At 37.2% G+C, this 26,719-nt stretch overlaps 1 long non-coding RNA gene across 1 annotated transcript; it reads left to right on the top strand.

Moving 5' to 3' along the window:
• The first annotated feature begins 12,653 nt into the window (after positions 1–12,653).
• On the top strand, positions 12,654–26,719 carry LOC131166073 (uncharacterized). Its single transcript, XR_009139728.1, has 3 exons — positions 12,654–12,740; positions 12,833–12,906; positions 26,617–26,719. It is a non-coding gene; the product is annotated as an uncharacterized LOC131166073 (long non-coding RNA).

Genomic DNA, 26,719 nt, shown 5'->3' with positions numbered 1-26,719 from the left:
AAAAATAAAAATAAAATTAATATTACTATTTTCTATGTTCTCTTTTAATTTCTATGAAACTGATTATGAATACGAGTTTTTTATATATATACACCTGCCAACTGGACAGCCCTAACCCCAACCGCATAGCCACAAAGAAGGATATGATGAAGGGAAGGGAAAAGGTCAACATAAAAAAGGTTGGTCGGTAGAACCAAACCAACTAATGTAGGTCTAGCTAGGCTGCGCTACCTTCCTACCACAACTCCCTTTAAATTTTGACGTGTTTGATGCCAAGTGAAGTTCGTTTAGCCCTCTATTTTTTTTTAAAAGAAAAAAAAAACTATAGTATGTCTGAGTTTTTTTTACAAAAATGAACAGAAACTACTATTCAAAAGTCGATTTTAATATAAAAAAATTAAAATATCAAAAGTGGTTGAATTGAAAGCAAAATCGACTTTTTAAAAGTTGATTCCCAATAATAAAAAAAAAAAAGTTAGTGATTTGAACTATAATTGAAAATCGACTTTCCAAAAATTGCTTCAGATACTTTTTTAAAAAAATGGAAACCTAATGATTCTCGTGCTACTGTTAGGGATTGGCCTTGTCTAAGTCAGAACCGGCTTTTGGAAGGTCAAGTCTGACATTAAAAAAAAAAAATTTCAAACTATTTAAATTGATTCCCTCCTAGACTTTGCAAAGTGGATAAAAATTCGTTAATCCAAACTACATCTGACTCGTTTTAACTGACTTATAATCAATCGCTTGCTAAATGAGACGAATATGATTTTCCATTTTCATATCCGCCTCCTTAGCGAGTCGGGTCGAGTTTATCCGACATATATCTGCCAACCCGCTTAAAAGTCTATTACTGATTAACCCATAAAAGCACAACAACCCACTACCCAAGGGCCTAGAGCCCAGTGCCCACACGACCCACACGCCACACAGACATAGCCCCCAGCCCCGCTCGGCCCCTCCCACTCCCAGGCCAGCCCAGTCCTAGATTCTCAAATTGCCAAAGTAGAATGAGCCCTAGCCCTATTTGATATAAGCCAACAGAGAGCCAGCATGGAACCCTTCTTCTTCGACCCTTCGAAGCCCTCTGCCCTCCGACCCTTCGCGAGTTCATCTTCGATCCTTCGAACTAGCAGGAGCTTCATGAGTTTGTCTTCCATACTTTGAACCAATAGGAGCCCTTCGCGAGTTTGTCAGGAGCTTCATGAGTTTGTCGTTGACCCTTCGTACTAGCAGGAGCTTCGTGAGTTGGTCTTCCACACTTTGAACAAGTAGGAGCCCTTTGCGAGTTCGTCAGGAGCTTTGTGAGTTCGTCATTGACATTTCGAACCAGAAGGAGCTCTTCGCAAGATCGTCTTTGATCCTTCAAGCCTTCGTGAGTTCATCTACTTCATCTATTTCGAAGTTCAAAATAGTAAGTCTTCTTCTTCTTCTTCTTCCTCTTCCTCTTCTTCTTTTGCAGCTTTGCTTCTACTTCTTCTTCTTCTTCTTCTCTGCAGCTTTGCTTCTTTTTCTTCCTCTTCTTCTTCTACAACTCTTCTTCTTCTTCTTGCTCTACTTTTGGCTTTGCTTTTTCTTCTTCTTCAGTTCATCTTCTTTAGTTTTTCTTCTGCTTTTTCTTATTTTCTAGTTCTTTTATGTTGCCTGCTGCTTCTTCTTCAAATATTGCATGTAATTAATCATGTAGTTTCATTTCATGCAAGTTTATAACTAATATATAACATTTTTTTCCTGAATTTAGCTACTTAAATTATTATGACACAAAATAAATTATATTTTAGAATGACGGATTATCCGCCCATTAGCCATCAATTATCCAACCCAAAACTGCCTAATCTGCTACTTGAACGAGTCGAATATGGATTATGATTTTTTTACCCGATAATCTACTTTATCTACCTTGGATTATCTGATCCGATCCGCTTTGCCTAGTCTATTCCCTCCCCTAGGCCTCCTCCGCCTATGCCACATGTCGGGCCCCCTCCTCTACCCCTCCCCCCCCAGCGTGTCTATCATATCATGTCAATAAGGAAACTGAATTTTTAAAAGTCAGTTGTATATATATAAAAAAAAATGAATGGGCAGGATTTAAATCCTCCTCTGCGCGCCCTGCTCGCCTGCCATGTGCAAGCCCCCTGCCCTCAGACAGAATTTGTCTTGTCAAACACAAAATCGATTCTTCAAAATTCGGTTCTTATATTAAAAAAAAAAAAACAACGATCAGTATGAGTTTTTTATGATTGGTCTGCTTACGTGGCAAGGCCTTGCTCCCTTGCATGCCCATGCCCCCCTTTCTTCTCTCTTTTTTTTTCTCCCTCCCTTCCACATTCCTCCCTCCTCACTTCTTCCTTCCTTCCTTCAACTTCCTTACTCCCCCAAAGGCTCTCCTCCAATGGCTCTCTTTCAACGGTCACTAAACACATTGTCAGTGAACATTTTCACTAAGAGAAAGAATGATCACCAGCATAAATACTTATCTTCAAGTCAAGTAATCATAAAGAAATACTCTCCTTTATACATTTGAAGTTGATTTTCTCTGCTTTTCTACTTACTGGTATAATACAACTGAGCAATTGGACTTTAAGGTTTGATTTCTTGCATTGGTTTCATTATAATATTGAGGTATTTTTATGATTATGATGTATTATTATTAATATATTTTGTGTGAGATTGAGGTTTATGTATGTGAAGTAAAATTTGTTTGATATTATTGTGATTGAATCATAATATTATCATTATTATTTTTTCCAATTTTGTAATATTTTATTACTTGTGATAATTTTTTTCAGCCTTGATAATATATTATTTTGGAAATAATATTTTTAACTGACTTGAAAATAATTATTCATTGGAATTTTGTTAGAAATAATGTTTATTTGAAGCAAATAGGGACTAATATTTGTTGAGAAATTTTCATTTAGATATTTGTTTCGAATAAAAGTTAATATTTGTTCAAAATTTGTCAGTAGTAGCAAAGTTTTGTTAAAGAAGTAATTTCTATTAATTTTTAAAAATAAAAAGAATAGTTTTAGGAAAAAAATCTTAAGTTATAGTTAAATCTATTTTTGTAAGAAAATAATAATTACATTAGTTTAGTTGAAATTTCTAGTAATAAGAATTTGATTTGGAATTAGTTATTAAGTAAAATATATTGAGTTGAAAATTAGTCATTATGTTGGAAATAATATTTTATTTTATCAAATTGAAATAATTTTTAAAGTTGTCATTAATTTTTAGTTTTTCTGAGAAAAAAATATTTATGTTAGTTTAATTGGAAATTTAAATATCTTATTTTGTATCTGAATTACAGAGTTAAAATTGTTGATTTCAATTACATGAAGCATAATTAATATTATGTTGTGAAATGGATCGTATAATGAAGATACACAGCGGAATAAACAATAAGAAATAAATAACACACAACTAGAACAAGATCAATACATAGATTTACGTGATTCGACAAAACCTACATCCATGGAAGCAATGACACACAAATTTCACTAAGGAAATCAAATTGTACACAATACACTTCAATAATGATTACTCTCTCTCTCTCTCTCTCTCTCTCTCTCTCAAAATATGCCAGATGACATATATAGAGTTTTCTCAGAGGTTTCCCCCCATTTGCCCAACCACCTAATGTTCAAAAATTCAACATTTTAGAAAATTGCCGTTGCCCAGGCGCCTCTCGTCGATGAACACAGAGCCTCGTCGACGAGACCAAGAAGACCCTTCGTCAACGAATATAGAGTTCTCGTCGACGAGTCTTGAAGTTTGAAAATTTCCTGCTCTTGGTAATTGTTCGTCGACGAGCTTTAGAACCTTCGTCGACGAACCTCTACTATTCCCTCATCGATGAGCATAGGCTCTTGTCGACAAGTCCTGCTGTGTTGCGCCTTTCATGTTTTTCCTCATTCCTTTACTTACAAAAATAGAAGTATAAGAGCCACAACTTACAATCTCCACCTTGGCGATTATACGCCCCTTAGGAGAATCTAAAAAAACAATGAACTATTTCTCTTTGAACTTAAAAAAGTTTAGTTGAGTATGTCTCTCTTCTATCACTTGGAGACATGGAGTAAGTCCAAGCAATGCTTGAACTTCTATGAAGTAATTGATTTCGTCAGAATATCCGCTGCATTATCAGATGTGTGAACTTTATCCAACGCAAGTTCACCTGAAGCAATCGATTCACGAACCCTGTGGAATCTCACATCAATGTGCTTGGTCTTAGCATGATATACCTGATTCTTCGCCAAGTAATGACACTTTGACTATCATAATACAGAACCACACCATCTTGCTGTAACCCCAGCTCTCTAACTAAACCAATAAGTCAAAAGGCTTCCTTTGTAACTTTGGCAACTGCCATATATTCCGCCTCAGTCGTGGAAAATGCAACTAGAGACTGTATCATGGATCTCCAACATACCAGTCCTCCAAAAAGGGTAAACACATATCCCGTTGTAGACCTTCTAGCATCCATATCCCCTGCATAATTTGCATCAACAAATCCCATAACTGAAGGAAAACCTTGTTACTTGCCGAACATGATGTCATATCCCGATGTACCCCTCAAGTATCTAAGTATCCATTTGACGACTTCCCAATGCTGCCTTTTTGGATTAGAGAGGAACTTGCTCACCACACTCATTACATGAGCTAAATCTGGCCTCGTACATACCATGACATGCATTAAACTTCCCACAACACTAGCATAGGGGACCTTTGACATGTCCCGGATTTCCTCATCCAAACTTGAGCAATCTGTAGTAGACAACTTGAAATGATTCGCTAGAGGTGTACACATCGGTCTTACATTAGCCATGTTAAACCTCTCCAACACATTTTGAACACAACCGCCCTGAGATAACCATAATCTCCCTGCAGTCTTGTCACGGAGAATCTCCATCCTTAGTATTTTCTTGGCTGAATCAAGATCATTCATGTAAAATTCCTTATGCAACAGTTCCTTTAATTGATTCACCTCAGTTAAATCCTTTGCAGCTATCAACATGTCATCAACGTACAATAATACGAAAACAAAAGAACCATCATCAAGTTTATTCACATAAACGCATCAATCATACTCACACCATTTGTAGCCAATCTTCATCATGTACGAATCAAATCGTTTATACCATTGCCTTGGAGACTGTTTCAACCCATAAAGATATTTCTTCAACCTGCAAACAAAATTTTCTTTTCCTGGTTCAATGAATCCCTCCGGCTATACCATGTAGATTTGCTCTTCCAAGTCACCATGAAGAAATGTCGTCTTCACATCCATTTGTTTCAAATGAAGATTGTAATAAGCTATCAACCCCAACACAACTCTAATAGAAGTATGTCGGACCACTGGAGAAAAGATCTCATCATAATCTATCCCCTTCTTTTGTGCGTATCCTTTTGCCACCAACCGTGCCTTGAATTTCTCTAATTCCTTTTCTAAAATTGCTTCCTCCTTCCTATACACCCATTTGTAACCTATTAGTCTCTTCCCATCTGGAAGCTTCACCAAATCCCAAGTTAGATTCTTATGTAATGATTTCATCTCCTCCATCATCGCTCCCATCCACCTATCTTTCTCATGGTCATGCACTACCTCTTGAAAAGAAGTTGGATAGTTGCAACAAGTAAGGAAAACATAAGATACTAACTCATCAAAACCATACCTTGATGGAGGCTTGATAGTACGTCTGAATCTCCGTATAGGAATATCATCAATTTTCTAGTTTCTTGAGCTAGAGCTCCCTGCAACCATGGTACCAAGATCATTTTCGTTGCCCTGAGCTTCCAACTCCATCTGCACAACATGTTCATCACTGCCCCAGCTTTCTGGCTCCTGTTTCCGTTCATCAAACTCTTGAGTACGCTTCACCATAGCCTTCTCATCAAAGACTACATCTTTATTGATCACCACCTTATTTGCCACTGGGTCCCACAACTTATACCCCTTCACACCCTCTAGATATCCTAAGAAGATGCAATGATGAGACTTCAGGTCAAGCTTAGACCTCTCCTCACTAGACACGTGGACATAGGTTGAACACCCGAATACCTTCAATTCGGAGTAGTCTACTACATTTCTCGTCCAAACCTCTTCTGCCACTTTACCCACTAGTGATGCCCTTGGTGATCGGTTAACCAGAAAACAAGTCATACTAACTGCCTCAGCCTAGAAGTTCTTTGGTAGCCCTACATTCAATTTGAGACACCGAGCCCTATCAGAAAGAGTCCGGTTCATTCGTTCTGCCACGCCATTTTGCTGAGGTGTCCGGTGAGTTGTAAAATGTCTCTTGATGCCCTGCTCCGCACAAAACTCCATAAACCGAGAATCAACATACTCGGTCCCATTATCCAACCTTATATATTTGATTCTCCTCCCTATCAGGTTTTCCACTTCAACCTTCCGAATCTTAAACTTGGCAAACGTACTAGATTTGTGACGTAAGAAGTAAACCCAAACCTTTCGTGAGTAATCATCAATGAAACTCACATGGTACATATGTCCACCCTTTGATGCAACTCTAATCGGGCCCCAAACATCTAAATGTACATAGTCAAGAATTCCTTTCGTCTTGTGTGTAGCTGAACTGAATTTTGCCCTGTTCTGTTTTTCAAAAACACAAAATCTACAAAATTCCAATTGACATGATTTCAAACCTTTCAACAATTTTCTTTTGTGTAGTTCTTTCATGTCATGTTCTCCGATATGCCCAAGATGCATATGCCACAAGACGATCTCATCTGATTTAGCATCCACAACTACAACTCCACCTACAACGGTAGTTCCCTGCAACGTGTAAATATTCCCATCCAGTTTCAGCCCTTTCATCACAGTCAGATTACCTTTCCATACTGTAAATACTCCACCTTTGGACTTGTAATTAAAGCCATTACAATCCAAAGTACCAAAAGATATCAGACTCTTTCTCAACTCAGGTATATGTATTACATTACACAATGTTCTTCCAACACCACCAAACATCTTTATCTTTACATCTCCTATGCCAACGATCTTGTAAGAAGCATTGTTACCCATAAGAACTGATCCAGAATTTACTAACCTATAAGTGTTGAAGCACTCCTTGTTTGGAGTTATGTGATAAGAACATGTCGAGTCAAGTTGTCACACCCCGAACCCGAAAATGGGACCCAAGGGTGAGAATGTAACCTAACCTGTCCCTGTATCCAACAAAACATCTAAAGATACAGTACAAAGGATGAGGGTCCGACCTCGTGGGGTTCCTAGGCACCTTATTCACATCCAAACACAACAGAATATACGCAGCAGAAATAAGGTCTTTCTATACAAACTTGGTACCATACCAAAGTCTATACAAGAGGAAAAACAAGGCTTTATCACACAACGTACAATCGGGTGCCCAACATATCTCAAAATGGCAACCCACAAAACACAAGTCTTAACACTTACTCAAGCGCTACCCGCAGTACACCGGCCACTACGCTCCCGACACAAGGACGCTAGTTCCGGTTACTCGAAAGACTTGAAAAATATGTATGTATAGCAGGGGTGAGACACCTCTCAGTAAGGAAGAATGTAAGTTATATCGGCGTGTGACATTTGAGTGTTATCATGACGCAACACATATACAATTAAATGCAGTTCCAGTACTAATTTCACAACAGTGCATACACGCACACACACATGATCAGCAATCCCGGTGTCATCACACTCTTCGGCCCGAAGTCGGCCAGCGACATATGGTGGTGGCTCATAGCCAACCCATGAAACACGGCGCCACCGACATATGGCTAGTCCTAGACTCCCATGGCATCGTACCGACACTAAATTGGTGGATCCACAGCCTTCGATGATCAGTCGGTAAGGCTCACGCCCTCGAATATAGAGCCGGACACTCTTACCAAACATGGCCAGTGATTTCATACGCCCTCGGATATAGAGTCAGACACTCTCAGTACCTGGAACAAATTTGGAACCGTGTTCCTACTCGCATTTCAACCAAACACAACATAAACATGCATGCTCATATAACCAAACAAGCCACACCCATTTAGTAATCTAAAATCATGGTTTTCCAAACACATATAGTTTAAAACAAGTCAAGGAATGACCATCCCTAGAACACAGTATAAATCAACATATACATTCGGTTTTCAACAAAATTAGGGATGCAGCCCGTCGACCCATTTTTCCCAAAACTGTAATAATGAAAAACCCATAGTTTTCCTTGTTAAATCCCCTAAAATAAGTAGCCAAAACACACATAGGACTGTGAACCACAGTTCTACCGAGTCCAATTTCAAAAATAACCGACATAAATAGATTCCCCTTACCTTTCCCCCAAATGGCAAATCCCAAACCCTAAGGTCCCTAAACAGTGAACCGAGTTCCAAAACCTACAAATCTCAGTGTAGAATATACTCACAAGACTGTTCTCTACAAAACTACCATATCAGAATTGAAAACCGAGCCTTACCTCAATTTTACGCCAAAACCCGAAAAGAGCCGAATCGAAAATTCGATCCGTAGAACTTGTAGAGAATCCTTCCACAATCCTCATAGTAACTTCGAATTAACGATTCTCACAACAAATGGTGAAGAAATCTAGAGAGATCTAGAGTAGGAAGAGTTTCTAGAGAGATAGAGAGAGAAAATGAGATTTCTTAGCTGAGAAGTAATGAATATGGATACTTATAGTACCCTTTACTCAGCAGCTTTCGTCGACGAACTGCATCCTCGTCAACGAGCCCTTATAGTCTTTTCGTTGACAAGACCATGACCTCGTCAATGAGCCTGAGGTTTTTGATTTTTTGAAACCCCTCGGCTTCTCCTCGTCGACGAACACCTGCTCCCCGTCAACGAGAAATATGAGACCTTCGTCGACGAAATCTGGCTTCGTCGACGAAGATTGTTTAATTACCTTTTTACCCCTCTCTTCATTAATTAAACCCACATATCCCGGTTCAGGTTCTTACACAAGTATCCAAGAGTCCGTTAGATTATCCAACTCTATTGAAACTGATAGAACATCACTATCTGCTAAATCCTCTTCTTGAACAACATTTACAGATTTAGAAATCCCCTCATGCTTATTGGCATTTCCCTTCTTCCAATTTGGACACTTCGGTTTCACATGCCCCTTTTTACCGCATTTATAACACCAGATTTCCTTCTTCTTCTTGGATTGATTTCGGGATTTTTTATGAAACCCTTTTAAAACTTTCCTTTGCCTCGCTCATTACAACCCTTTACCACAATTCCTTCCCCTTCATCACATATTTCCAACCTTTGATGAAAATTTAACAAAGCACTTGTTACTTCTTCCAAATCAAGTGTTTCTTTTCCCCACGTAAGAGTGGTCACAAGATTTTCGTAGGTATGAGTCGAGGGTAAAGAATTTAACAGCATCAAAACCTTATCATCCTCATCAAACTTCACATCAACTCTCATAAGATCACTTATGATTTGATTAAATGCATTGATGTGTTGATCTAGATTAGATCCTTCTACCATCTTAAGCCAATATAAACATTGCTTAAGAAAAAGTTTGTTACTGAGGGATTTATACATGTACCTACTTTCTAACTTTCGTCATATAGCCGCTGGAGAATCCTCCTCCATCACCCAATAAAGAACTTCATAGGCCAAACACAAGTGTATTTTCGATGTTGCCTTTGCTTTCAAATCTAATCATGTTGCTTCATCTATGATACCCCATGGATGAAAGACTTAAAAGATTAGATGTTACTACCCATATCTACAAGGTGCACATTTCTTTTCGGGAGCTTTCCCATAAGAACTCCATAGTTAAGCGTGCTTGGCTTGGAGCAATATTGGGATGAGTGACCCTGGGAAGTTTTTTCAGGAAGTGTGTGAGTGAGAACAAAACAAATTGAAAAGGACACATGTTGGTTTGTGGGATCAGTCATTAGTTCGATAAGGCCCACCCCCTGTTGTCTGGTCCAGGTGGAGGAGGAGAGACACAGTGCTCCCTAACAGACCCAGGTTGGGGCGTGACAAATGGTATCAAAGTCAACACCCAGTTGGAAGTGTGATGAGATTCACATCGCCTAGGTTTGGAAATGTTGGTTCGTAACGAGGACGTTGCGTTCTATAAGTGGGGGAGAATGTGATACCCCATGGAAGAAAGACTTAAAAGATTAGATGTTACTACCCATATCAACAAGGTGCACCTTTCTTTTCGGGAGTTTTCCCATAAGAACTTTATAGTTAAGCGTGCTTGGCTTGGAGCAATATTGGGATGGGTGACCTCGTGGGAAGTTTTTTCAGGAAGTGTGTGAGTGAGGACAAAACACATTGAAAAGGACACGTATTGGTTTGTGGGGCTAGCCATTAGTCCGATAAGGCCCACCCCTTGTCGTCTGGTCCAAGTGGAGGAGGAGAGACGCAGTGCTCCCTGGCAGACCCAGGTTGGGGCGTTACATCATCCATTTCTTTCGGTTGAGTATCAAGCAGAGCCTTAGTCATTTCTTGTTGCACTGGAATATCTTTCACTCTCCTCTGTCATAAACCAAAGTTTCCAGTTCCATCGAATTTGATAATGTCAAATCTTGCAGAATACGATCCCGATGCCATAACAACAATCACTCTAATACCAATTTGTTGTGAAATGGATCGTATAATAACGATGCACAACGAAATAAACAACAAGAAATAAATAACACACAACTAGAACAAGATCAACACAAAGATTTACGTGGTTCGGAAAATCCTACATTCACGGAAGCAATGACACACAAATTTCACTAAGGAAATCAAATTGTACACAATAAACTTCAATAATGATCACTCACTCTCTCTCTCTCTCTCTCTCAAAATATGCCTAGATGACATATATAGAGTTTCCTCGGAGGTTTCCCCCCATTTGCCTAACCACCCAACGTTCAAAAATTCAAAATTTCAGAAAACTGTCGCAGCCCAGGCACCTCTCGTCGATGAACACAAAGCCTCGTCGATGAGATCAAGAAGACACTTCCTTGACGAATATAGAGTTCTCGTCGACGAGTTCTGAAGTCTGAAAATTTCCTGCTCTCTGTAATTGTTCGTCGACGAGCTTCAGAACCTTTGTCGACGAACCTCTACTGTTCCCTCATCGACGAGCACAGGCTCTCATCGACGAGTCCTGTTGTGCTGGCCCTTTCATGTTTTTCCTCATTCCTTATTTGTTTACCAAAATAGAAGTATAAGAGCCACAACTAACATATTATTACTATTATATTAAATAGTGACTTCATGACGACATATATATGTTCAAGTTATTTATTGTTGTAGCGATTATAGAGACCCTATTTTTTTCGGGGCTTGTATAACAAAAATTGGACCAAATTTTTATTCAATAAAATAAGAAAATACAGGATAATTTCTAAATACATGAAAATTTTTTTTAAAAAATGAAACATTAAAAAAATAGAAAAAGGAAAAATGGAATAAAAAAGAGAGGTGGGTCAGCATCTTCAAACTTGTAAGAACAAAATAAAATCCAACAATTAGACGTGAAAAGTGTGAAAAGAAAAAAAAAAGTAAGTCAACTTGAAATAAATTTGATTGATTAAATTGGATGTCAATAGATCTAATCAGTATTAAATTGAATGAATCTCCAAGCCTATAAATAGTGGACTTCTGAGAGTGAGAAGGGACAAACACACAGATACAGACACAAGTAAATAAAGGAATTGCTTAAGAATTGCTAAGAGTACGAGCACTTGAAGTTGAGAAGTTAAAAAGTGATAAAAGATCAAAAAGTTAGAATTGCAGAAGTAGTGGGAAATTGGCAGTGAAAATTCAAAACAGTAGACTTAAAAATTGGAGGAGTTAGAAGACAAATATTGGTTTCCTTTAATTTTAATTAGTTATGTTTGACTTCTTGGATAATTAAATTAGTAAAATTTTAAATTCTAAATTTTGTGGTTTGAATGTAAGTAAGAATTTTAATCCAGATTGATTGCTAATATATTCAAGTGGTCTATTTGACAATGAAAATGGTAAAAGACATTAAAGAGCCTACAATATTGAGTTAGTTGTTCATTCAAGTTGTTTGAATTTGAAGGAATATTTTTATTTAAATATATTCTATATGCCATGTAAGATGTTTGAATTTGAAGGAATATTGTTGGTTAATCATATTTCTCCCATCAAGTGCATTTGAGTTAGAGAGGTTAAATGTTGTATTGTAGCCTTACCTATATACTAAGTTTATAGAAAAATCCAATTTATAAGCAAATTTAAATATTGTTCGAAACTATTCTTTGGTAATGATTCAATACAAGTTGGTTGAGTGAACATCAACAACAATTCTCATTATTTATTATTTTTAACTTTAACATTTTAAGTTTTCAACAAGTATGAATTAATTTTTCAAAAGAAAAATGATACTTACAAGTTAAATAGAATTTATTGAATATTGGAATCGGAGTTGCCTAACCCGTTAAATCAACAAGTTGGGTTGAAGTAGTCCCATTTTAGGTTTATAAAAATGGTTTAAACTCAAATTATACTTGACATGTGTTATTATAGGATAAATGCAGTGAATCAAAGTGGACACCCACTTCACCGGAATTGAGTCCAATACTCTTTTACACTTAGCCTTGGCAAAATTGAAACCCAAGCCAGCCCGCTCTTCTAATTTGAAATGGCCCGCCTAGCCGTCAATCGCTCTCTCGCGAGGCACAGTGTCTCTTCACGTCTTCTGCCGCCGCCGTATGGACAAGTGGGCGATTCTCTTCGTCTCTCACAGGTAACAGTTTCCCCCATGTCTGATGATCTTCTTCCGCAAATTATCAACCTATTACTTTGGTTCATCGATTCTCTCTGGATTTCAATCAAAAGGCTCCCAAGCGAATCTGCTTGATCAAGACTTCTGCTGTGATGAATGGCAGCAGCTAAACAATTCATACTTTCCTGTAAGTAGAGCTGCTCCTCTAAATCTTTCATGTGGTTGTTCACTACGATACGGCGCTAAATATCTAGAATCTGCTACATTATAATGATCCTCATTCAAACATTAAATGTAAGTATCAAAGATAAAACATCAAACAGTTACTTGATTATTAGATTAATTGAGAAGCGTAATTCACTTGATTACAATAACCTAAACCAGCCCTCTTTTCTGCACCTAATTGCAAGCTCAGGAGTAAGAACAACCTCAAAAAATCGAAGGGTGAATAAGCACGGTGATCATGTTTGATGAAACTTCAATGGACGCAACATACAATTTCTAATTTGAAGTATGTGAAATCAAGCATGGCTGTGAATAATTATCATTCTTACAGCCCATTATTCTGTCATGAATTAGGCATTTAATCTTCTAAACTTCTGACTACCTATGAGCTGAAACAAGCAACTGAAACTAGATGATCAACTTCTACGTATATGTTCTCTGAAATAATATGATCTTCCTTGTGGATGGGAACCATCAACTGTAGTGATGACCAAGGCAAATGATACTCTGAACATGGCTGCGACATAACGAAACGGAGTTGGACAAATTAACAATGCTACCCATTTCTCATGATGCTTCCTTTTGGGGTATTTATATATGCATCTCATCTAAAGGAACATTTACTTACAAAACCTTATAACTAAATCATTCTTACCCATTGAAAATATTGCTCTAACTCTTACCTTTTTCTTGACCTCTCCCTCAACCCCACCCCCCCTCCCCACTCTTTTTTAGGCAAATCCTCAATATCACCAAAGTGCATACTAGAATCTTAACCAGATTGTCTGCTGATTAAACATAATTGAAGCTAGCACTAACTGGCCATTTCTCTCTTATGATATACTGTTGTTAAGAGCTGAGAGGAGTCTATAGAACTAAGAATCAGATGGAACCTAAGTATGCATCATAAACTGAGCTGAGACCCAGTCACCATGTTGATATCTAACTACCTGGCCACCAAATCTATACATAAGCATGTCCAATGGCCTAGTTTATACAATACACTATCTTAAACCCAGACCAAGTATCAAACCGGAGAGAAACTTTAATCTATGGCCCATACACGGATGCAAGCATCAAACTTCGACATGTTCAGAACGTTAGAAATGAGAAATCAACAAAATGTTAACAGCTTGACTTGATGCCCTGGCTTCATTTTTGTGGATAAATACATTTTTTAGGAATCAAGTATAACAGTTTTTGTGTGCCTGCATGGGTGGTAGAACAATGCAAGGTTTACTTCAACAATCAAGAAAGGAAGTATTGGATGTCTATGTTACATTAGGACACCTAAAACGAGAAATCTTTCTATAAAGTATGATAAGTTTGAACTTTGCAACAGTATTTTAGATACAATGCTCCTAAACTTTCACAAAAACAATAATAATAATAATAATAATAATAATAATAATAATAATAATAATAATAATAAATTTGACACTCACCATTAACCTCCAAAAACTTCTAATGCTCACAACCTGTTAAATATATAAATTAGAGCTAAATCCAAGAGAGAAAATTAGTTAATTTTGCGGAGTTGAGCCCACAAGGTTTTAAATGCATGAAGGCTTTGTGTCACGATCCCACATCTGACATGTACTAGAGATATCTTGGACATATAAGAAAGGTTTAAACTTCAACTATGTGAAACAATTTTTGCAAGACAAAACAATCATGAGACCCATTGGGCCAAAGAAGAACCGTTACACTTTCGAATGGTTTTGCTTCCTTTATTTTTTATTTTTATTTTAAGATGATGGATACTAGGCATTCTGTGTATCGACTCTTTTAGACATTGTTATTTCTTCCATTGATATACATAATTTATCTTGCCATGCATTTTTACATCCCACAGTTTAGGTAGATCACTTAGTATTATTACTTTGGAGTTGAAATTTTTAGGCAGTGGTTTACCCTGTGGCAGGTGTCAGTAGTTCTAGTATGTTCCAGAGGATCTAGCTATAGGAGAGTCAGGAAGGGAGAGCTTTCCCCCCTTTTTCGTATGGATCGTACATTGATGGTAGTTGGAGTCGGCAGGTCTCCTAGGGTTCCCTTATTTGGGATTTTTGTATTACTTATATTTATTTTTTTATACTATTACTTATTAGTTGCAACGAAATCTTTCAGAATTGGATTTTGAAAGACCTTACAAAGCTTTACTGTTCCCTATGATTGGCTTTGAGCCTTTCCTACGTAGCTTCCTTACTACGCTCAGAAGAGAAATGTTGGATATGTGGCTCATATTAAGCGAAACGCATGTGTCGGGAAATGATGGTGAAGCAAAGAACAAGGAAGGAGGTTGTAGGAAGAAATCGTTGACGGTTAGGTGGACAGTTGCATTGACGGTTTGCTCTCAGTATCAAATTGTCGACGGTTTTAGTCTTCAGTATTGGGCCTCAGTATTAAACCGTCTACAGTTCGCCTGAAATCGTTAATGGTATTGTTCGGCCCAGATCACAAATTTTGAATTGGGAGATTAGTAGATTGAGATTTCGAAGGATTTTCCTCTGGAGATTGCTACAAGAGTATTTTTGATATAGTCTAAGTCTTCTGTACACATAGGGTTGATATAAAAACCATATTTGTAACCCTTAATGTAAGCTTGACGAATTGATAGTGAAAATTAATCGCTTGCTCCTGTGGACGTGGGCACATTGCCGAACCACATAAACTTTTGTGTCGTGTGTTCTTATTTGTTTTCCTTTATTATCTTTGTGAGTGATTGTTTCCGTATATTCATCATTGGTTGCTTGCATTATTTGTTTCGAATTTGATTTGTTGGTTTCCGCTGCGTATTGGCATTTAGGCAACTCTTCACAACAAATTGGTATTAGAGCTATTGATTGCAATGACTGAGATTTCTTCTACAAAGTTTGATATTGGTAAGTTCGATGGAACGGGAAACTTCAGACTTTGGTAGAGGAGGGTTAAGGATGTGTTAGTGCAGTAAGGTATGGTGAAAGCACTATACGGAAGGAAGCCGAAAGACATGGACGACATGAGTTGGAAGGAGTTGGAAGTGAAGATTGTGGCTACTATCAGGTTTTGTCTGGCCGATGACATGATGTATCACATCATGGATGAGGAATTGTGCGGCAGTTTGGCTAAAATTGGAGAGTCAGTGTATGCCCAAGTCTTTATCGAAGAAGTTGTATCTTAAGCAAAGACTCTATGGGCTTAAGATGAAAGAGGGTTCGTGTAATAACTAGGAAAAAAAATTATTATTAATCAATCAATTAATTAAATATTATTAAATTAATTAATTAAATAAACAAATAAAAGAAATAGTATGAAAAAAAAAACTAATTGAAATAAAGATAGATATATATATATATATATATATTTGAATATAATAATATTATATGGAATGTAGATGTTTAGGATTAGATTGAATTGAAAATTCAATCTGATCTTTGATTTCACACACACACACACACACACACACACACAGCCGAAGACGTCTCTCTCTCCTGCTCTCGTCTCTCTCCTTAGCCTTTCCTCTCTCTCTCTCTCTCTCTCTCTCTCTCTTCATTTTCTTGGCAAATACTCGGCCGATCAGAAAACGGAAAATACCGTTGGGTTTCATTCTCTGCCATCGTCAATTTAATCGAAGTGAATTTTTCGTAAGAGCGTTGTAGGCACCACTCTTGCAGTAAGGTAAACCTACTCTCTTTCCTCAATTTCTCTCAAATCTTCAGCCTAATTGACAATCAAACATCATTTCTAGGGCCTAACGTTGATCTTCGTCAATTTGACCAGAGCGGAATTTTGAATTGGGCTTTCTAAGGACTACTCCGAGGCTAAGGTGAGGAGTACAAATTATGTGAGTTGTTTTAAAAATTTAACCGATTAAATTGTAGTATTTAATTATATTAGATTTTTGGGAGTGTTTTGGGAATAAGTTAAATTGTAGGGAATTAATTAAATTAGATTTTTGGAGATATTCCTAAGATTAATTTAAACTGTAGGATTGGATTATATTGGATTTCTAGAGATATTCCTGAGATTAAATTAAACTACAAGAATTTGATTAAATTGAATTTTTGGGGAACATTTTAGAATTAAGTTAAATTGCGAGGATTCGATTAAATTAGAATTCTGGGAATATTTTGAAATTAGATTAAACCGCGAGGATTTGATCATATTGGTATTTTTTTTAATATGTTAGAGATTAAATTTAAATATGAGAAGTGGATCATCCTTCGTTTTTAGAATTTAACTGGTTAACGGGAGTGAGTGAGCTTAGGGATATTAAAATAATTATTATTCCAAGATTTAGCTGATTATATTGAAATATGTGGTTATAGAGTTTGCGCTCTGAACGTCGTAGGCATCGTTTTAGGAATCTTACAGGCACAGTCTCCGTGAATAAGGTAAAGGGAATAGATTAGGTTAGTAATTTTGTAATTTAATCGGTTAAAATGGAAATTATATGTATATATATATATGATTATCATGTGGGTTTTGAAAAGCCAACCGTTTGAACTGTAATTTTGAGCTGAGGGTTGTATTATTAGTTATTATTTGAAAAAATGGAATGATTAAAGTAATGGATTTTCTGGATAAATTGTGGAGATAATTTAACGTGTATTTTCAATGAAATAGATGATAAACATGGGTTGTCTTATTATTTCAGATGATATAATTATGTGTATTATTCAAATTGTGTGGTTTGAGTAAAGTGAATATACTGTGTTGAATTATGATATATTTATGAGATGTTGGAAATACTAAAATGTGTTGAGAATATATATTGTGTGTGATTGTTTAAAACAGAACTAAATGTGAATGTTAAATTGCAAGTTATGGTTTGAAAACTCCGGTGGACCATAGTAGGCACAATACTGTTGCGTGTGATTTCTGAAGAGTTAGTGCACCGGCACGTCTTAGAGAGAGTGTGGAGACAGGATGGTCGTTTATGTTGAGAAGGGTAGAGTCACGTTGGAGTCTAGATCAGTATGGGAACAACCATTCAGACTTATAGACTGAAGAGGTTGTTATTGATTTAACTTTGGTGGGCCAACCAGGGTTAAGTCTAGCATACGGGCCGCACAACCCATTATGGGGGTAAGCATGACAGTATTTATCCATCTGGAAGTGAGTTCTAAATGCATAATTGTAAATTTAACCAATGTATAACATGAGAACAGTGAATGTGAATACAAATTATGTGATGTGAATTGTGGGAATAGATTATGCGATGCGAGATATTATGCAATGCGACATATTATGTGATGAGAAATATATGTGATGTGAAATACTGAGAAATGTGAGAACTGAGATCATGAAGAGATGAGTATTACGGGGATAATAGATATAGAGTAAAGAATAAATGTATTATATATTGTAGTATTATATGTAATTAGGAAGAAGCAAAACTCTCCGCTTAAGGGCTTACTGAGTAAGATGAGTGCCTTGATGAGTATTAGTTGTAATCGCATCCGAATTGATTGGGTAAGGTTACAAATGAAATTAGAGCAGATGGGCGTTACATGTATGGACGTGTAATCTCCTCTATCCTCGAGAACTTCCGCTGATAAATAATTGTGTGATTGTGTGTGAATACGAGACAAACTATCTACTTGAGGGCTTATTGAGTAAGGTAAGTGCCTTAATGAACATCAGTTGTAGCCATACCCGGTTGCATAAGGTATCAGAGTAGATGGGTGTTACTTGTATGGGCGAGTAATCACCCCAATCCTTGAGAAACTCTCGTTAGTAAAATACGCTGCATGCGTGTGAGTAGGGACAGAGAATGATTTCATAATTGTCGATTAATTTGTAAATAATGATTATATTTTGTGCACAAACCTCATGATAGTCACACACTGGTATTAATTTATTTTATCTTACTGAGATGTGTCTCACCCGTTATACAATTCATCTTTTTTATGACCTCTGCGTGATCGAGCTTAGCAAGCTCAGGGCTGGGTTTGTTGGCATAACATTTTTGTGAGAGGGTACAGATCTTGGAAGTATTTTTGGGTTTATGTTTTATTTAGTTTTCTGAGATGTATATATGGATACTGGATATTGGGAAATTTCTTTTTGGGATGTTTATATAGAATTTTGGCATATTATTGAGGATGTTTATTTATTTTTTCACTGCGCGATTGAGGTTATGATATCAGACACACGTGATTAGATCACATCACACCCCGGACCCCATTTGGCGGGTTCAAGGTGTGACAGTTTGAACCTGAGTCAACATATCAACGTATTTAATTGGATCATCAACGATTTGAAGCGAGTTGATGTGAAGTTCGAGGACGAAGACATGATGTTGATGTTGCTAAATTCCCTACCTACATCTCCTATGTATGAGAATCTGGTTACGAATCTGATATGGGAAAAAGAAACCCTAGAGTTAGAGGATACCACGAGTGCAATGTTGGGATTTTAATTACGCGTCAAAGATACATAATTAGATATTTAATTCATGCATTAAAGATTATGATTTTAATTAAATGCCCGATTATGTTCAATATTTAAATCAGTGAGATCGCTTGATAATTTTTAGATAATTATCCTATTTTGCTGTGAATTTAAGTATATTTGTGTTTTATTGTTACAAGATAATTTTTGGAAACTAAAGTCGAGATAAAAATGAAAGAAATCGAGCATTGAGTGAAGAACCATAGTCGTGCGTGGGACTTAATAAAGACACGAGCTTCATGGAAAGATTTTGGAAATTAAATCTGAAATTAAATGTACGTGTTTGTGTGAACGAACACGTGTTCGCTTCGAAGTGTGCATGCTTGAAGGCCGAATTAGGGGCTTGCCGTGTTGTGAGCTGGGCTTTGAACAAGCAAAGCAGGCATGCGCTAGGCCCATGAGCATGAAGAGGTTTGGAGGGCTTTAAAAAAAGAACAAGAAGAAAAAAAGAGAGGCCCGTGTGGGAAGGCTAGGCGCTGGGATTGAATTATAAAAAGGGGAGGCATCCTAGGGTTTGGTATTTTTTTATCTTTTCTTTTGCTGGGTTTCCAGCGCCTCAGCTCTCAGCCCTCTCGTCTCTCGTTTCTCTCGTCTCCCTCTTCTCTCAGGCTCTCATCTTCTCCTCGCGGTTCTTCTCTCTCAGCTCTGTCTCGTCTCTCTCTCTTAGCCTTCTCTCTCAGCTCTGTCTCGTCTCTCTCTCTTGGCTCTCCTCTCGTCTGTTGCTGTTGTACCCTGCTCTTGCTACTGTTGCTGTTTGCAGTCTACTGTGCTGCTGCGTGGAAGAGAAACTCGAGCAACTCCAATTACCCACACCACACCACACAGCCTGCTTCTCTTCTTCTTTCCCTATCTTTCTTTCTCTCATCTCCTCTCTCTCTCTCTCTCTCTCTCTCTCTCTGATTTAACTGTTTTATTTTTTTTCTTTTTGTTTAATGTCACTTTAAATATTCTTAGAACTTTGTCATTTATTATTTTAATGTCATTTTGATTATCTTGTTGGAGTTTTTTTTTAGTGTTCAAGGTTTAGTTATTTTTATTTAAAACTTTGCTTGAGTTTAATTCTTGTTAAGGTTAGTTTAAAATTTTAGTTTGAGTTTATTCTTATTATCAAGTTTAGTTTTTTTTTTTCATTGTTGGAGTTGAATCATGTTTGAGTTATTTAGTGTTAAATCTAGTTTATTTAGGTAGCTGAGTTTTATTTATTGGTTAGTTTAGTTTATTTTTATTTTGTTGAGATATTGCAAGGTTTATTTATTTCAATATTTGTTGAGTTGGGTCTTTGTTCTTATGTTAAGGTTGATTTTAATTTAGTTTGTCTTTGTTTAATTAGTGAGTTGATTGGTAATTTTTACGCGTGTTAAATCTTTAGTTAGGGTCGTTGTTTTAAATTCTATCACAAAATCTCAAAAATCTAAGAAATTGAATTTGAACTATGTTCAATAAACTTTTATTTTCTTAATTTCTTTTGAAATTACGCAAAATTTAGAATTAAACTGCATTTCCTGAGGAGATAATTTGACTATTGGGCTAGTTATTATAAGACTAAACTTCTATACTTGGGATAACTTCCGAGTTGCTCATTTTTCAAGTGAGTCAGGTTCCATTAGAGGAAGAAGACCAGCAATGCAAGTTCACAAGGTAAAGGACTTGTGGTGAGAGGTAATCAGTATCACAAGAGAAGCAAGTTCTAGAGTGGATCGAGTAATAAAAAAATTCAATCGCAATCCAGGAGGAGGAAGGGTGTTTGATGTTTTAAGTGCGGAAAAATTGGGCACATAAAATCAGAGTGTTCAGAGTGGAAGAAGGGGAATGTAGAAATTCAAGAGGGTTCGTCAAAATCTGTAAATATAGTGAAAGAAGGAGACTCAGGGAATAGTGATGGTGATATGCTTTATGTTTCGTCGAGTCCAGAACACCTCATTGATTTTTGGATCCTAGACTCAAGATGTTCTTATCACATAACGCCCAACGAAACTGGTTCACCACTTACAGATTGATAAGTTCTGGTTCCATCTTGATTGGATATGATGTCTGCAAAGTTGTCGGAATGGGGGATATCAGAATTAAGATGTATGATGGTGTGGTAAAAACGTTATATGATATAAGACATGTACCTAATCTACGGAAGAATGTGATTTCATTGGTTCTTTTAGATTGTAACGGGTATAGTTACAAGTTTGAAAGTGGGATAATGAAGGTGTATAAAGGCGTCTTGATGATGATGAAGGGAAAAAACTTATCGGGGAATATCTATGCACTGTTGGGTAATACAGTTGTAGGGGGATCTGCAGCTGCAAATTCTAAGTAAGGTAATACTATTTTGTGTAAAGCAACCACACACAAAACGGAGGGTATTCTTAATTACATTTATTTGGATTTTTGGGGATCAGAGAGGGTAGCATCACGAGCTGGACATATGTATCTCGTGAGTTTATCACGAAAGGTCTTAGGATACTTCATGTGGTATAAGTCAGAGATATTTGTTAGGTTTAACTTGTGGCTGAGGTGGAAAACCAGACTGGGAGAAAGATCCTTAGGTCAGACATTGGAATTGAGTACGCTGGTGTTTAAGGAGTTTTGCAAGTAGCATCTTAGGTTGTACGCGAGGCTTGCAAGGAACTTCTTAGTAAAGTCAGTGAGTATGACATGTTTTTTGATTAATCGATCACCAAGGGTATCACTAGATGGGAAAGTTATAGAAGAGGTTTGGATAAGTTATGTGGTAGACTACTCTGATTTGAGAGAGTTTGAAGGTCCAGCCATGCACGTTTCTAGTAAGGTAAGATCTAAGCTTAATTCAAAGTCTAGACAGTACATTTTTCTGGGGTATCAAAAAAGAGGGTTCAAACTATGGGATCCAATGGCAACAAGGTGGTGATCAGTGGAGACATATTTTTTGATGATAAAGCCATGGTGCAACGTTCGTCGATAAAGAGAAACATGTGCCAAAAAGCTGCAGCATAATGAGAGCATGTGATGCAAGTGGAGTTAAGAGACTTTGGACGGAGATGACCTTGTTCATAATGTAGGAAGTTCTAGTTAAGGAGACTAGTAATATAACATTATAAACTGCAGCATAAAGGAGATTGTGATGCAGGTGGAGTTACAAACTTAGGACTGATATGACATCGTTCATATTACAGGGAGTTCTAGCTCGAGGGACCAGCAGGATCATAATGGGCCCATATGCACTATTAGGCCACTGTCTAGGTATAAATTTGATGATTTAGATGTCTTATGCATTCATTACTACCAGCAATGTTTCTACTATTTTTGAAGATGTGATGCATAGTAAAAATAAAAATAGATGGATGAGTACTATGGTAGAGGAGATGGAGTAACTGCATAAGAATCAAATGTGGTAGTCAGTGGAGCTTCTAGAGGGGAAAATGGCGATAGAATGCAAGTGAGTAATTGTTTGTTGTTTTATGTGAATCACATGTTAATTTTTGGGAAGATTTTGACTAAGGTTAATTAGTTAGAAACTCTATTGAGAAAGAAATTTGACATGAAGGTTTTGGGTGTGGCCAAAAAGATTTTTGGGTTGGAGATTCGTAAGGATAAAGCTACAGAGAGATTGGGGTTATATTAGGGTGACTTCATGGACATAACTATATGGATATTATTGTTATCTTAGGGTGGTTTTGTGGAGAAGGTGTTGGATAAGTTTGGTATAGTTAATGTTAAATCGATCACCGGTACACCGTTGCCGAATCAATGTAAATTGTCTACCACTCAGTACTCAAGGACGGACAGTGATGTTCAGGATATGTCAAAGGTCCCTTGTGCCAATGTAATGGGGTGTTTTGGCAAGCAACAGAGTGATCCGTCAGTTGTGAGATTCGTGGATGCAGACTACATAGGGGACTTGAATGATAAGAGATCTTCAAAATATATGTGTTTATTGTTGAAGGAAGGCTTATTTGTTGAAAGTCCAAGGTATAATCTCTGGTTGCATTTTCAACAATTGAGTAGGAGTACATGGTAGGGGCTGAGGCTGCCAAGGAAGTATTGTAGTTTACAGGATTGTTCAAGGAGCTGGGTATTTAGTTAGGTGGAGTTCCTGTTACCACAAACAAGTTCAAGCATTGCTTGGACTTAGTTAACGTTTCCAAGTGTTAGGAGGCGGTCCCAATTTACTATCTCGGATGGAGCAGCGGGTTATGCTTTCATATTTCTCCTAAGTGGTGAATATTCGCCAAGGTGGAGATTGTTGGATATGTGGCTTATAAACGCATGCATTGGGAAAGTATGGTGAAGCAAAGAACAAGGAAGGAGGCTACAGGAAGAAACCATCAATAGTTAGGTCAATGGTTGCATCGACGACTTGCTTTTGGTATCAAACTGTCGACGGTTTCAGTCTTCAGTATTGGGCCTCGGTATTAAATCGTCGATGGTTTTCCTAAAACCTTCGACCGTATTGTTTAGCACAGATCACAAATTTTGATTCGGGAGATCAGTAGATTGGGAGATTTTGGAGGATTTTTCCTTCAGGGATTGCTACATGAATGTTTTAGATATAGTCTAAGTTTTCTGTACGCATAGGGTTGATATAAAAGCTATATTTGTAACTCTTGATGTAAGCTTGACGAATTGATATTGAAAATCAGCCGTTTGCTCCTATGGGTGTAGGCACATTGTCGAACCACGTAAATTCTTGTGTCGTGTGTTCTTATTTGCTGTCCTTTATTCTCTTTGTCAGTGATTGATTCTGTATATTCATCGTTGGTTACTTGCATTATTTGTTCTGGATTTGATTTGTTGGTTTTTGCTGCGCATTGACATTTAGGGCACTCTGCACAACAAGAAGTTCATAAGAGAAGTAATAGGTAGGGATAACATGATTTGAAGTATACCGTTCTTGGGTTCCTTATATTGGAACTTTGTTTCTATTTATTTTTGAATCCTTATGTAAGGATTTACAACATAAATTCTTTTAACAAAAATGTAAATTCGTAAGTAAATTGCACTCGATTGTTCAATCATTTGATAACCAGTAGAGTTATTATGCAGAAGTGCTAGTGTGGAACATTCCACTTTAATTCGATACAAAGCGAAGAACCTTACAAGGGCTTGACATGTCGTGAATCCTCTTGAAATAGAGGGTGCCTTTGTGAACACGTATTTGTTTGGCAAGCTGTTGTAATTTTTTGGTCAAAAATTAGGATACATTATGAGAAAATCAAATTTCTATAAAGAAGCTATTCCTTAGATACACACGTCATGATATTTTATTTCACAATTATGCCTTTGCACTTGAGGACCAATCTACGTCTGGTTCGAGGAAACCTTTTGGTAAGTCATTGCTTCACCAGCTAGCTAATCTAACGTGAGCTCCTCCTTGGGTGGATTCCTCCTATATTGGGGGTATTTCCATAGAGGGATGGAAAAAATTAGGTAGATCAACAGCTACTCCTCTGATACAAAAATAGTTCAAAATTATCAATATGTGGAATCAGAATAAACGACTTTGGGATTTTTTTTTTTCTTACTAAAGGAGGGCGGCACCTCCATTCATTTATTGATATGCCCTCACTTTTGGAGGAGGAAAACCGTGATTACAAGATAAGGAAAAGGGAGAATACAGATAATGAATTAAAACCCTCCCCAAAAACAACACTAACAACCAACCAAACCAATACAACAAATCCAAACAATGCTAACTAAGAAACAAGTCTAAAGAGACCTAGAAAAACTTGGGAGTTGAACTAATGACGAAAGGAAGTGAAACCCAACCTATCCATCTGAAGTATACCTTTTAGAGAATGTGGTAAAAGATGTTATTCTTCGTAAATGACATTGTTTCCCATTTCTCCTTTCGTGAAAAAATTAGCCATACTATTGCCTTCCTTATACTAATGGATCGCCATGAAATTCACTCCTAGCTCCGCCACGAGCTCCTCCCAAAAATCCCAAAGATATCACATTTTTTTTTTTGCAATTTGTCCTGGGCGAGATGCTTCCCTATTCTCCCACACCTGAATCTCCAACTTAGTAGTCAATTAATCGGCATCAACCTCCTTAGAAAAACCTACTTGTAGTTGATTTTCCAGAGATTCCATCCTTTCCTCAAGAGCTTTTAGGGTTTCTCCTACTCTTCCAAAGACATTTTTATTCTATGCACGTAAAGCAACTTTAGTTCTCTTTAGACGAATAACAAGTTTTAAAAGACCTGAGGCCAAGTCATTCCCGATCTAGGCATCTTTAACGCACGACAAAAACAAATCATGCGAGCTCCACATATTAAGGAACTGAAATGGGGTATGACCATACAAAGAGAATAATGTATTCGTATAAACCACCATAGGACTATGATCTGAGGAATTCCAACTCAGATATTTGAATTGAGCCGAACCATATAGGTTGGAAAAAGCATTATTAATAAGAAATCGATCAAGTTTAGTCCAACTACGAGCCACCCCTTCATGACCATTGCACCATGACATACGTGGGTCTGTGTTTGATAAATCAAAGTGACCATAATTGTAACGACCCAAAATTTCAAATAAATTTTTTTTTTTCACTCTGTCAAGCTATGTAACATAATTCTGATACCCTATATATAAATATCTATCATTATCACAGCTCGGAATGGGTTCCATCGTAACCTGTGCATTCCATGTATATTACCTATGTAAAAAATATAAATATCCAAACCATATCCCAAAATACACAATACTCGAGTACTACTGATCCACCTATACATATATACACACATGTACATCATTTCCCAAAAATCCCAAGAATGCTAAGGGCTTTACTACTTAGCCCAAAACTCAACCCAAAACTATACCGACTCAGCCGCTTCCTCTATTTTTGAGTTGGCCCTGCACGTCTCTTTGGGTCACTTGAAATGTTCATAATGCTGGGGTGAGACACCTCTTAGTAAGGAGAAACATGTTATTACCAGTGTGTGACATATGAGTATGTACACAAAACATAATCTTTAATTAAACTATAAATGAGAATTCATGCAAAAGTATCTGTATAATAACCCACACCTATGTTGTTTAAAATACAGAATTTCTGAGTTATCTATTCAATCATACTTCTAACTATAATGGGTAATCTCTGTTTTCTGTGTATACTGTACATGTATATAATTCTAAAAACTTCCTTGTATGACTATATGTCATGATTTAATCTCTCATGACAGAGTTGTGCGGCCTGTAGGAGGGACTAAACACTGGTTGGCCTACCAGAGCTAGTCTAACTGTATTTTTGTATATGTCTGTAGCACGTAAGGCCCGCTCCACCTGGTCCGGACGCCAGGGAGCACTCTACTCTACCTGTGGCATAATCGGCATTCAACGCCATACTCTATCTGAGACGTAAGGTTG

Source organism: Malania oleifera, chromosome 10, assembly GCF_029873635.1.
Source record: "Malania oleifera isolate guangnan ecotype guangnan chromosome 10, ASM2987363v1, whole genome shotgun sequence".
NCBI lineage: Eukaryota > Viridiplantae > Streptophyta > Magnoliopsida > Santalales > Ximeniaceae > Malania > Malania oleifera.
The sequence above is the reverse complement of the archived record's forward strand: the minus strand, read 5'-3'. Positions and strand labels throughout refer to the sequence as shown.